Source organism: Neoarius graeffei, chromosome 3 (genome assembly GCF_027579695.1).
Source record: "Neoarius graeffei isolate fNeoGra1 chromosome 3, fNeoGra1.pri, whole genome shotgun sequence".
Classification (NCBI taxonomy): Eukaryota; Metazoa; Chordata; class Actinopteri; order Siluriformes; family Ariidae; genus Neoarius; species Neoarius graeffei.
The window spans coordinates 83,733,011-83,747,216 of NC_083571.1; the positions used below are offsets into that span (position 1 = coordinate 83,733,011).

Sequence of the window (14,206 nt, forward strand, 5' to 3'; positions counted from 1 at the left end):
AATAAAATTGGCAAAGTTATGCGTAAAAGAGAGGGCGAGTTTGTTTCTTTTAAAGGCTGAGGTTGAGCCTAGCCAGAGGTGGGGGGGGAAAGGGATATCCTGCAGTCATTCAGCAGCTATCATCTGGAAGGTAGGCTGTGTCAGAGTAGAGCGATTTGGATTATTGTATTGGTTTACTAATAATGTCGGGTTTATATATTGTAAGCTGCTTTGGACAAAAGCATCTGCCAAATACCATATAGGCTCAAGAAGCAAAAGCTAAGTCAGAGAAACATAGGCTAACCATTTTAATGCAGATGCAAATGCTGTCAAACTTTGGAAACAATAAACATACCATACTTGAATAATTCCTTGTCTATGTATTTGTCCAAGCTTCTTCAACTTCTTAACTCCCCTGATCATTCCAGATGTTGGGTGTTTTTTGTAGGCTATTTGTTTACACTAGTACTTCAGCACTGGTCGCTCTTGGATTCTTTCGGTTACATGCACTCATTGTTAGTCACTTTGAATAAAAATGTCAGCTAAATGACTATAGAATGTAGTGTAATGTTTGAATAATGTACAGTATCTAAACAACAATTGCATAGAATTAATGTTGTTGATTCAGGTCCAAAAGACAGGAATCGCACGTACAGATGAGCAGCGTATGGTGCTGGACAACACGTCTAGTCTGTTTGTGCTCAAAACAGACTCCATTCATAAAATCTTTAAGCTTTCGCGAGTTGTTTGTGCACCCGACGGCACCCCTTGAACCAGAAAGACACAATTTAAAAACACATTCTCTGACTGACTAAAACATGGTTGTCGTAGCTAGTTATTGCTTGGATAAACCGGAAATCAGAGACCGGCATCCAGGAGAGACAGGTGTCATGGCGATCCCCATTGTCTCTCTTGAAAAGTCGTGGATAACACTCATTTTTCGAACCGTCTTGTGCGTCTCTATAGGGCGAAGGTCATGTCGATGTATCTCATGTCTGTTTTCATATACAGATAGTAATAGGGCAATTCTGATTCAGGGATGCACTGTAGGATTTTTTTTCCGCAGCTACACAAGTTCATGTTTTTAAAAAAAAAAAAATGCTCACTTTGGTAAAATGCCAACACATCTTATTGCTCTTCCCTACTTTCCACCTTTCTGCAATCTTTGTCTTGCACTTCCTCTTAACCACCCTTTTTTTCCCCCTTCAATTTCTCTTGGTCTAATCAGTCGTACCGAGAGATGGAAAGCTATTGGGGTTGTTTTTAAGATTTGCTGATGCACACCTAACGGACAATAGAAGAAGAAAAAAGCAAGCAGCAGGTGATGGAAGAGAAAAACGATGCAGAACGGATAAAGTAAGAAAAGCAATTTGTGGAATTACTGAAAATAGTGAAAATTAGGTGAGAAAAGAGGAACCTGACAGCAGCATGTGGATGTGACTGTTGGCTCGTGTGCTAAACAGCATGCCTGGCTCAAGCACAGGTGTTTGGAACCAATAGAGCTCAGACATCACAGCTAGCTGTTGGCTGCTTCCACATTTGCGCACATTTTTCTCTCTACTCTGTCATTCTGGGAGATTCACACAGAAACCAGATCCTGAATAGCTGGATGGCTGCATACTCGCTGCTTTCACCGTTACTCTGGAGAAATGCTAAAGATATTTCCTCGTGCTTTGGTATTAAACAGCTAATGTATTAATTTTGTTGGCAAAATAAAATGGATTCGAGGCTCACTTTGTTTTTGTTTTTTTTTATATTTCTATTCTGTAATCGACTTAGTCCACGTATGCAGAGAGCTAAAATGTGTAGATGTGGATGAGGTTAGTAATTCAGGGATGTGTACTAGAAACGGTGTTTGACTTCATTACTTAATGGTAGCTTCAGGACTTAAAGGAACAGTCCACCGTACTTCCATAATGAAATATGCTCTTATCTGAATTGAGACGAGCTGCTCCGTACCTCTCCGAGCTTTGCGCGACCTCCCAGTCAGTCAGACGCGCTGTCACTCCTGTTAGCAATGTAGCTTGGCTCAGTATGGCCAATGGTATTTTTTGGGGCTGTAGTTAGATGCGACCAAACTCTTCCGCGTTTTTCCTGTTTACATAGGTTTATATGACCAGTGATATGAAACAAGTTCAGTTACACAAATTGAAACGTAGCGATTTTCTATGCTATGGAAAGTCCGCACTATAATGACAGGCGTACTAACACCTTCTGCGCGCTTCGGCAGCGCATTGATATCCTTCATCTCTAGTAGGGTTGATTACTGCAATGGCCTTTTCACAGGCCTGCCAAAAAAGACCATCAAACGACTTCAGCTGGTTCAAAATGCAGCGGCTAGGGTTCTCACACGAACAAAAAGAACAGAGCACATTACTCCAATTCTAAGGTCCCTTCACTGGCTTCCAGTAAGCTACAGAATTGACTTTAAAGCATTGCTGCTGGTGTACAAATCTCTAAATGGTACAGGGCCCAATTACCTCTCTGATATGTTGCAGCGGCCTAACCCAATCAGATCTACCAGATCAAAACAGAAAAATTTACTATTAAAACCAGTTGTTAAAACAAAGTGTGGTGAAGCAGCTTTTAGCTACTATGCAGTACAGCTATGGAACCAACTGCCAGAGGACATTAAAAATGCTCCTGCTGTTGGCAGCTTCAAATCTAGGTTAAAGACCAAGCTGTTTTCAGATGCTTTCTGTTAAATAATTAATATTTTACATTTTTTATAATCTTTTTCTCTGCATGTTTTAAATTTATTTTAACTTTATTCTATTTTATTCTGCTAGGTTTTTTTTTTTTCTCTTTCTCTTTCTCCTTTTTCTTTTTGGCATTTTAATATTTTATTTCTACTATTGTTTAATTCTTATTATTTTCTTTTAATTCTTTTAATTCTTTTAATTAATTATTTTAGAATAAAGAGAAAATTATTTTATGTAATTTTATTTCTCTATTGTTTACTGTTTTTGTTTTTACTTCTGTAAAGCACATTGAACTGCCATTGTGTATGAAATGTGCTATATAAATAAACTTGCCTTGCCTTGCCTTGATATCTGAGCTCCGTATCAATGCGCTGCCGAAGCGTGCAGAAGGTGTTAGTACGCCTGTCATTATAGTGCGGACTTCCCATAGCATAGAAAATCGCTACGTTTCAATTTGTGTAACTGAACTTGTTTCATGTCACTGGTCATATAAACCTATGTAAACAGGAAAAACGCGGAAGAGTTTGGTCGCATCTAACTACAGCCCCAAAAAATACCATTGGCCATACTGAGCCTAGCTACATTGCTAACAGGAGTGACAGCGCGTCTGACTGCGTCTGACTGACTGGGAGGTCGCGCAAAGCTCGGAGAGGTACGGAGCAGCTCGTCTCAATTCAGATAAGAGCATATTTCATTATGGAAGTATGGTGGACTGTTCCTTTAAAGCTAGATGGCCTTGCGATGTCAAATCGGTGAAATTTAGTTCACTCTGAAATTTGGTGATTTGTGATGTTTATTTCTGTAATATCTCAACAACAAAAAAAAAACCAGGCCATTCTATGGTTGGGAAGTTATTTACCGTATTTTTCGGACTACAAGTCGCACTTTTTTTCATGGTTCGGCTGGCCATGCGACTTATACTCCGGTGCTACGTATATATGGTTTGTTTTGTTTTGTTTTTTCACCGCGGAATAACTGGAGCTGATGCTGAGTCTGACGACAGCCACGCAGAAGAGGAGGAAACAGCGCTTTGTCTGCCGCTGGAGTTGGCAGAGTTGTTCAGAAGCAACACCGAGGATGAGGAATTCAATGGATTTGCTGATTTGGAGTGAAATTGTCAGCCTGATAAACTTGATTGACCTGTGTTTTATTATTAATGATAGGCCTATAGTTATTTAAATAAGTTATGTAATGATTTTAGGCAGTGCTTAATTTGTGAAGTGGGAGGTCCCGGAACGCAGGAGGTGGGTGGGTCCGGCGATTCAAAAAAAAAAAAAAGGTGGGGGGTGGTTTGCTATAACTTTACGCGCACGCGCTTATTGTGTGTGTAAAAAAAAAAATCAGACATTATGATCTTAGAAAACGCTTTAGTGATGAACAGTTACAGACAGTAATATGTCGCGATATGTTGTTAAATATTTTTTATTAGGCTATATATTAAATTATATATTAAATTTATCTTCTAAAATAACAGACTGTACTCATATTACAACCGGTTTATTTCACCATTGGAGATCAGATCAGGGTATTTAAAAGCAGTGCCAGCGGGACTTCATGGCTCAGGTGGGTAAGGTGCCATACCATAAATCCCGGGACCCGGGCTCGATTCCGACCTGCGGTCATTTTCCGAGCCCTCCCTGTTTTTCTCCTGCTCATTAAAAGCAGTGCCAGCAAACATAAGTGCAATCAATTCAAGTAATAGTTAAGAAATAAAGGGTTTACAAAACAAGTTGGAGAATTCATTTTAAAAATTTTTAGTAAGCTTTCTTGTTTTTTTTCCATTTTTTCCACAGCGCAAGCTAACGGCTACAAAAAACCCGGTGTTCTATTGAGCGGAAGTATACACCCCATGTCCCTCCCTCTTCCCCTTTCGTATAGATTTTGTGGATGTCATAGGAGAGAAATCAACAACAGATATCAAAATCAAAACCGAACACTAAACACATTTTTATTTACTTATTTAATTTGTTTGATTTTTTTCCCTTTGTGATGGTCACGGAGGTGATCTGATCCATTTAAATAGCTGCTGGAACACCGAATGAAATGAAAATAGCTGCCGGATCCGACGACGGAGGTTACGGATCTTGTTCCATCATGTTCCAGCTCAAATTAAGCCCTGATTTTCGGCCTATAGGCTATTGAATAACTTGATGTTACGGTACATATTCAGCCAGTTTTTCTCTGGGCTATTATAAATGATTTTGTTTTGCATTTTTAAAAATAACTCTCCTTCCAAGATGAACTTTATTCTTCGTCTCTGATGTTATGGTGTTAATGGTCTGAATAACGTTTAATGTTTTTATCTGATATGACGTTAACTGGCAGGCGCACTTTCTGCCTGTTTTTTTTTTTTTTTCTTCTCTGAGCGTTTTTTTTTTTTCTTCACTAGACGGTTGTTTTTACTACCGTACCTGTCTTTGGAGATGATATACCTATAGCCTACTTGACCTCTGATTTGATGAAATAAAATTCGACAAAAATGAAGAATGACACTCCTCGATGATGACTACAGCTTTAATAACAAAGATGAAAGAGCCATGGGGCGATAATAAGCCCTACCGGTAAAAATATTCTAAAAGCAAACTGATTAATGCATCAGTAATAGGCTACTAATATTAGTTATAATAATAATATAGGCTATTAGTAATAACGATAGTGATAGTATTAAAGATAGCAGTAGATATTTAAAATAATCAGACTAGGCTACTTACAGGGCAAAGGGCGCGTTATCACTGCTCAGCTGTTCGTTTATTAAATAAACAATGCAGTCGCACAGTAACCACGCGCCGCTTATCAGAGAATCACAGATTCTATGGATAGAATAACCCTTCAAAAAAGTGCGACTTGTAGTCCGGTGCGACGTATACATGTTTTTTTTTCGTTTTCATAATGCATTTTTTGGCTGATGCGACTTAAACTCCGGTGCGACATATAGTCCGGAAAATACGGTAATTTGAGGGGATTCTCTCGCAAATATGCATGAAATCGCTCGCTTCACGCAGTCAAGCAGACAGAGGAAGTCCGTGTGCGCATGCGCAGGTTTACCACCTTCTTCTTTTGGGTTTTACGGCAGCTGGCATTCACAGTGTTGCATGACTGCCATCTACAGGTTCACCTTGACCGTGCACTGACCGTTCCATCATTCTGTCGCTAAACGAACAGCTGATCACACCGAGGTGCTCGCGGACCGCCGATATTTATTAGTTTGGTTCTACGTTTCCTTTCCTTCACAACTTTTCTTCTCGCTTTCCGTTACTGTAATCACGTTTCATTCGCGTCCTCCATTTTTCTCTCCTGTTTCAAATTTGTATCCCACAATGCTTTGAGCGAACAGGGAAAGCCCACCATGTGATGCATGACGTACGATCTTGAATTGGGTCATGGTGAAGCAGGAAAAAATAGCGGAGAATTTTAGGCCACGTGGCCCCCACATTTAATTAATTGTTCTGTTGGGGGGGAACCTAATGAAACTGGAAGTCTGTGATTCGAATTCAGTAGCTTTCGGTCCACTAAACAAAAAAAATTGGGTGTTGGGGAAAATTCTTTTTATGATCTACATTTAAAGTCTGAAATGCAGTATAGCTTTATTTTAATAGAGTACTAATAGCATACTAGTTAGCGTAATAACGTACTCCTAAATTATTTGATCTACAGCCTCCTGTCTGGAGGTCTCAGGAGAGTCTGAATTCCACCCCTTTGTGTCATGTCATACTCCATTCCCAAGGCAATGGTTTTCCAGTTCCCTTGAATTTGTTTATCCAACCTCAGCAACTTTCACCTCCTTTTATTAACAGCTGTAGCCATTTGAGGCCTTTGCCAATTGGGTGTGATTTTAAGTTGTTCGTAATCCATAGGTCATGACCATCCCCAGTGTGTTCCATCAAGTTTCTGATGTGAAAAGTACTTGTCAATGATGTCACCTGGCTGATTTTCAGGCCTTTATAACCAAATCCGTTCAGTTGTTTCTGTTGGGCTCCTTTGCAAAAACATTGGTTGTGGAAGCTATTAAAGACACACGAGCTGGATACTTTTTTTTTTTTTTTGGTTTAGGATGCAGATTCAAGCTCTAAGACAATATAGTGGAGGAAACCACTACGCAAATAGTGAAACAATCTTGTGGTAGTTTTAAAGGTTCACCACTCATCACATGCCAGTGGCTTGTCTGAATCTTACTGAATCTTTTTTTTTTTCTCCCCCTTCTCGTCATCCGTTATGAAAATACTCAGATGACAAATATGCACCTCATTCCAGGAAATAGAATTTTGAGTTTCTTGAAGAGCTCAGTTCTTTTGATTTACTGTTTTGATATTTTCCGTACGCTCAGGTATATTACTGTTTTCCATACACTCCTGGAAAACCGTATGCCCATACTGCAGATCAACACACAGAATGAACTGCTGCGCGTGAGTCGTGCTGTTATGTTGTATTTTTTGTAGTGTATATAATTTTTTGGGTTCCCCCCCCCCCGTGTGTTTTGTAAATGGGGCTTACCTTATGGGACGTCGAGTCCGTTAGTTCGCCCCTCATCTACGCGCATATTTAAGTTTTGTTAGTTATTTATTGTATGTCTCTGTCTTGGGGCGGCACGGTGGTGTAGTGGTTAGCGCTGTCGCCTCACAGCAAGGAGGTCTGGGTTCGAGCCCCGTGGCCGGCGAGGGCCTTTCTGTGTGGAGTTTGCATGTTCTCCCCGTGTCCGCGTGGGTTTCCTCCGGGTGCTCCGGTTTCCCCCACAGTCCAAAGACATGCAGGTTAGGTTAACTGGTGACTCTAAATTGACCGTAGGTGTGAATGTGAGTGTGAATGGTTGTCTGTGTCTATGTGTCAGCCCTGTGATGACCTGGCGACTTGTCCAGGGTGTACCCCGCCTTTCACCCGTAGTCAGCTGGGATAGGCTCCAGCTTGCCCGCGACCCTGTAGAACAGGATAAAGCGGCTAGAGATGATATGTCTCTGTCTTTGTCTTTATTATTGTATTGTGTAAAGTGAGTAGATGAAATCTAATAAAAAAAAAAAAATTTAAAAAAATTCTTATCACACATTTTAACAATGAGGCAAATATACACTGATCAGCCATAACATCATGACCACTGACGGGTGAAGTGAATAACATTTTGATTATCTCGTTACAGTGGCACCCGTCAAGGAGTGGGATATATTAGGCAGCAAGAGAGCAGACAGTTCTTGAAGTTGATGTGTTGGAAGTAGGAAAAATGGGCAAGCGTAAGGACCTGAGCCACTTTGACAAGGGCCAGATTGGCTAAAACAGAAAGGTGTCAGCATGAACTTTTTCAGCAGTTTGTGCTACAGTAGCTCTTCTGTGGGATTGGACCCCATGGCCTTTGTGTCCCATGCGAATCAGTGAGCCTTCGACACCCATGACCCTGTCGCCGGTTCACCGGTTGCCCTTCCTCGGACCACTTTTCGTACGTACTAACTACTGCATACCGGGTGGGAACACCCCACAAGATGTGCCATTTTGGAGGTGCTCAGACCCCATCATCTAACCATCGCAAGTTATCAGAATCACTCAGATCCTTACGCTTGCCCATTTTTTTCTGCTTCCAACACATCAACTTTGAGCACTGAGTGTTCTCTTGCTGCCTAATGTATCCCAGGCGCCATTGTAATGAGAATCAATGTTATTTACTTCTTCACTGGTTTTAATGTTATGGCTGATTTTTGGTGTATAATGAGCCATCTGGAATGAAAAAGCAATCTTTTTCCCAGCAGAGCTAAAAGAGTGCAAATTTTATGGAAGTGTGTGTTTTTTAAAGAAACAAATGTCGACTTTTTTGATGTCCTACCAATCTGCAGAAATTGCCGCATCACTCCTGGCCTTTTCCTTTTTGGCATTATGTCATTAAGATCCTAAAATGGCATGGTGTACCGAGTGCTTTAGCCTGCGGTCCGTGGAATGCCTTGATAAAATGACTTTCTGAAGCGAGTCTGGGTTTATTGTATCCATAGTTAGCCTGGTATTTGTCCTAGTGCCTTTAAAAAAAAACTAGGATACTGGTGTACTTTGTTGTACGGCTGTAAATTAATTCAATAGTTTTGGAGGAGAACAACTTTTTTTTTTCCTTCCCTGAAAGGTAAAAAGGAAAGGGTGCCTTTATATGGAATCAATTTTGTGCCAAAATGTTCATACAATACTTTTGAAATTTCAAACAAAAACGACAAATCAAAATACAAAAAAACAAAAAAGTCCATTTTTATTAGACTGGCAAACAAATTATTCGTGTAATCGTGCAAAATATCAGTCTATTACTCTTCAGACACCTTTTATTTTTGTTCCGCGTCTTTCTCAGTTTTGTTTGCCGTAATTTATTTTGGTTGCGATTCCAGCTTTCTCGTTTGCGCTCCCTGACTTTTTGCTTGCAGTTTTGGCACAAACTTCCCGTGTGGGCGGGCTGTCCAGGAATGCATTCCCATTGGCTAACTTGTGTTTGACTGACAGCTACGCTCAGCCATTCCCTACTCGGATTCTGGCGGACTGTTTGACGAGCGACCGATCCATTGATGGTAAACAAGGATCGAGTGGACTTCAGTGGCGACTATGATATTGAATTAATTAATGTGTAAATTGTGTAAAATGTGTAAATTCAATATCATAGTCGCCACTGAAGTCCACTCGATCATGACTTTTTTTTTTAATTTCTCTACATTTCTAGGCTGACATTTAACAGAATATTGACAATGATTTGCATCAGTTATAAAATGGAGGACAAAAAATGTGAATCATGATTCAAATTGAATCCGAAGGTCAAAATCGTGAATTGAAATCATGAAAAAAAAATTTGAATAGTTGCACCTCTACTGGGCATGAACGCAGCTCATCTAGAAACTGACTTTTGGTTCCAAATATTAAAAAAAAAAAAAAACTCATTTGACATTGAAATTGACCTACTGTACATCTGGAAACAAGATTTATGATGTATGCCGTGACATGATTTTGCTAAGCGGGTGGAGCTTAAGCCATCTTCAGCGTTTCAGATAATGACGTGGATGTGGGGGGGGTACAATGAAAGTTTTGGTATTTTATTTATATGCAGTTTATCCAAACATGTACAAAAGTATAATGTACAAATATTCTTTCGTTTCGAGTACGTTTAAATGAGTACTTGAAATACTCTTAAAGGCGAATCTTTCGACAGAAAAGATGTTCTCTCACACACGTCCATGCTCCAAGATGTACTACAGATGATTTGATGATACAGAGCTCATAAAGACATCGTGAGTTGATCATGAAGTTCTTGTAATTTGATTAGTAATAAGCTTTCTTGCTCTTTGGAGTAACCCATAATAAAGTTAAGAGCCGTGCTCTGCACAAGACACAACCACTATCGATACAAACCAGCTGTTCTCTGAGATTATCATAGATGATTTCATTTATCTGTGGCTTCTTGGGATTACGTGCCATGTTTGTTTGTGTGTGCCACGTTTTCTCATCTACAATGTGTGTTTGCTCGAACCCTGGCGTGTTATCCTCTTCAGTGTGTTTTGTTGGTGTAGGTGAGAACACAGTAATTGAACTCAGATGCAGAACAAAAATAAACGCTTCGAGGCCATCTCATTAAGGTTCCACTCAATTCCTAGCACGGATCGTTTGTAATAAGGAAATTATTGGATCCTGAATCCACATGCTGTGTGTTTTGGGACGTAGAGCCACTACAATTCAGTTCATGATTTAATTCACGATATTGGGTTCACAATTTGATTTTCCCATGATATTTTTTTTGAGAAAATATTAAATGAAGAAAAATGTGTTTATTTTCCTATTCTTTATCAATTTAAATCTTCTTTTTATTAAGTATTTAAAAAAAAAAACTTTTCATGTTCTTAATAGCCAACAATAATTTACCCACATTTGTAAAGGTTGGAGTAAAATATAATTGATTGATTGATTACTTTATTCTGAACAATAAAGAAGAAAGATATGAAAAATTTAATAAAAAAATGCAATAATCAAAACATCGTCATAAACAAACAGAATAGCGTAGCCACAAGGCAGTAACATAATAATGTTCAGAAAAGATTAGGAAGAAGTAAATAACTGATCCAATCCTAACCCTCTATACCACCGCTAATCACTTTCCGCCATAATAAACTATATATACAAAAGCAACAAACAAAAAGAAAACATACCAACATACCAAGACATACTGACATGGTATAATATCGACCAAATCAAATCATATATACAGATACTTATGCATATATACACACATACAATACATCTATACAGTACATACATATACACATACCTATAACTATACACAAAATACAAGACGACCAGTCACAGACTTGCTCTCAATTTCATCATCACCTATATAGTCTGCCTGTCCTCATTCTCGTATATTTTTAGTAACATGTTTTTATATAATTTTTTAAACAGTTTTATGTTGGTGCTATTTTTGAGTTCATTATCCAGACCATTCCACAATTGCACCCCACAGACTGTTATGCACATACTTTTCATAGTTGTTCTAACATTTACTCTCTTAAAATTCATTTCCCCTCTCAGGTTATACCCACCCTGCCTTTCCATAAACGTATTTTGTACCTCACCCGGAAGAAGGTTATGTCTTGCTTTATACATAATTTGTGCAGTCTTGTGTTTAAATAGATCAGTGAATTTCAGAGTGTGTCCTTTTACGAATAATGCGTTTGTATGCTCAAGATATCCCGTATTATTGACTATTCTTATTGCTCTTTTTTTGGCTGCAGGTTAGATTTGTAGGTATTGCCCCATATCTCCACACAGTAGCTCAGATATGGAAGTACGAGTGCATTATACAGAGTATGTATTGATTTATAGTCCAGAATGTGTCTTGATTTCCCCAAAATTGCAGTAATCTTTGCTATTTTTGCTTTAACATGATTAATATGTGGTTTCCAGCAGATTTTATGATCATCAATCACACCCAGAAATTTTATTTCATAAACTCTTTCTATGGTTATGTTGTCAATTTTCAATTCAACTTGAGGGTTCGACTTCTGATAACTTATTCACAGAAAATATTCCTTTTATTAAAAATGAAAGTTAAACAATTAGACCTCTACTTAACTTTTTTATGAACATTTGTACTCCCTCCATTTGCTTCCCTTTTTTTAAGCTTTAGCCGTCTGTAAAAAGAGAGCTCCGAGTTCTTATTAAATCTATTTCTACAGTCAATCACACATCTATTTCCTATTTTAGATGCCTTTTGTGTGTTCGCACCATTAGAGCTGTTACTTCCGCCTACGATGAAGTCGTGTATTTTCGAAGAAAAAAAAAAGAAGCCTTTATTTGTTGCATGCACAGTCAAGCACAGTGAAATTCCTCCTCTGCATTTAACCCATCTGAAGCAGTGAGCGCACACGTACCCAAAACAGTGGGCAGCTATGCTACAGCACCCAGGGAGCACTTGGGGATTAGGTGCCTTACTCAAGGGCACTTCAACCCAAGGCCGCCTCGTGTTAACCTAACCACATGTCTTTGGACTGTGGGGGAAACCGGAGCACCCGGAGGAAATCCATGCAGAAATGGGGAGAAGATGCAAACTCCAGACAGAAAAGCCCCCGTTTGCTGCTGGGCTTGAACCCAGAACTTTCTTGCTCTGAGGCAACAGTGCTAACCACTACACCACCGTGCCACCCCGGTGCATTCCCACTATTCTGTTATTGCATTATCTGCTGTCTAAACAATGCAATTACAGCTAGGAAAAACTCCGAGATTACAGCCTGATGATGATGATGATCGCAGTTCGTTTATTTCATTGATTTGATTTGACTCGTCATAAATTTGTATCGCGATTTACTGTTGCATAATATAACGTTACATGTCTACGAGCCACTTATCTGAGCTGTGAGACGCAAACTAAAGCAAAAGACGAAGCAAAATGCTTTAAACGAGCCATTTCTGTAATTATGTAGTAATATAACATGAACATGGCTCCATGTTTTCTGAGCTCCAGGTTTGTATGAAGTGCTTTTGAAACTTTTTTTTTTTCTTATTCACTTCTTGAGACTGGAGCTCATTACATATTGGACTTGCACAAATATATTTGCTTTGTGGATAGATTTGATGGTGTTACAACCGTCATAGTTAATGTCTGCTGGGATCAGTTTGTACTTCTCAGTAAGGATTTGTTCGAAGAACTTTTAAGAGACTTTTACTCCAGCTTTTTAAGAGCGTGAGGTTTTTCTCAGTCTTATGTGGAACTGAGTCATAATTCTCACTAACTTTTATACTTGCTGGACTCGCATCCCCTGCACTGTGACTTTCTGAATGTGAATGGCTGGCTATTGTTGATTTTTTTTTTTTTTTCTTTTCTTTTTTTTTTTTTTTTGTGTGTGTTCGTTCACAAACACACCTGAGTTATTGCTGACAGATCAGTACCGAGAGCCATTTAGATGTGATTTGTTTATTTATTTATATAGTAAATGTATTTCCCAGGCTTTCAAACAATATCAGAGGTTTCCAACATCTGGCCATCAGATTTTCCGCATGATGAATCTGTTAGGATGGGATGGGCAGACACACGCACGCGTGTGCACACATACGTGATCTCTCGTGTAGAAGAGGAAAGAGAATTGGAAGCTGACAGAGAAACCTAAAGGATAGAAAAATGGACCAGCGATGATGAGAAATTCGTAAGCGAACACATGGTGAGAAATGATCCTGTTTTGTATGTGAACGCTAGCTTTAACATTTAGCGGATGGTCTTTTTTTTATCCTGAGCGCACACGCACAGTCAGTGAGACAGTACAACATTTCATGCAGAGTCAAAGAACAGGAAGCTTCAGCATGAAGGTCCCTTATTCATGTTGGAGGAAACACTGACAAAATGAAGGATGACAGGAGAGAGGGAATGTGTGGGTGGAGGGTTTTGGGTGGAGCAAAGGCCAGAGGCTCAAAAGAGAGCCGGTCAGCTTTCTCATCGTCGCATATTGTAATCATATACTTTCGTTTGAATAAGTGTAGGAGGAAGTCGAGTCTGGCAGAACAGACAGCGAGTGTGACGTGATGAGTTTATCTGAGGGCTGAGAAACCGCAGCACTCAAGAGCTTCGTGCGTTGGGAGTCAGCACTCCGAGGCGGAGAGGTGGACGAAGTGAAAACGTCTTCATTTGGCAGTCAGAGCATGGCCTTACAGGGCAATTACTTTAGTTTGGAGCAAAGCGAAGTAGTAAGGTGGGAATTTCGGCCACGTCTCCTGCCAAAGCACCAAGGCTTTAATCACGCTTTCAAACGATTTGCTTTTCTAATCACTTTCAGTGAGTTGGAGAAGTCATGGACGTTTCCTCGTCCCCAGGTCTTCTAAGGTTACACATTAAGCTGTGTCTCTGTTACCCTGTTGGGTAAAAATGCATCTTGTGTTGAGGCTTTTCTGTGACAGGACAAGAAAACGGCAGGAGGTTTTTATTTTTTTATTTTTATTTTTTTAATTTTTTTTATTGAAATATCTCCAGTGCTTCAAGATGTAGTCCAGAATGAGTGTGTGTTGGTGATGATCAACCAAGACCTGTGCTTTGAGGTTGAGGG

At 39.4% G+C, this 14,206-nt stretch overlaps 2 protein-coding genes across 6 annotated transcripts in view; one reads left to right on the plus strand and one right to left on the minus strand.

Annotated features, from left to right (window-relative positions):
• ralgps2 (Ral GEF with PH domain and SH3 binding motif 2) overlaps positions 1 to 14,206 on the plus strand; it is a 306,158-nt gene that overhangs the window by 259,580 nt on the left and 32,372 nt on the right. The gene's annotated exons all lie outside the window — the stretch shown is intronic.
• angptl1a (angiopoietin-like 1a) overlaps positions 1 to 14,206 on the minus strand; it is a 31,688-nt gene that overhangs the window by 14,430 nt on the left and 3,052 nt on the right. The gene's annotated exons all lie outside the window — the stretch shown is intronic.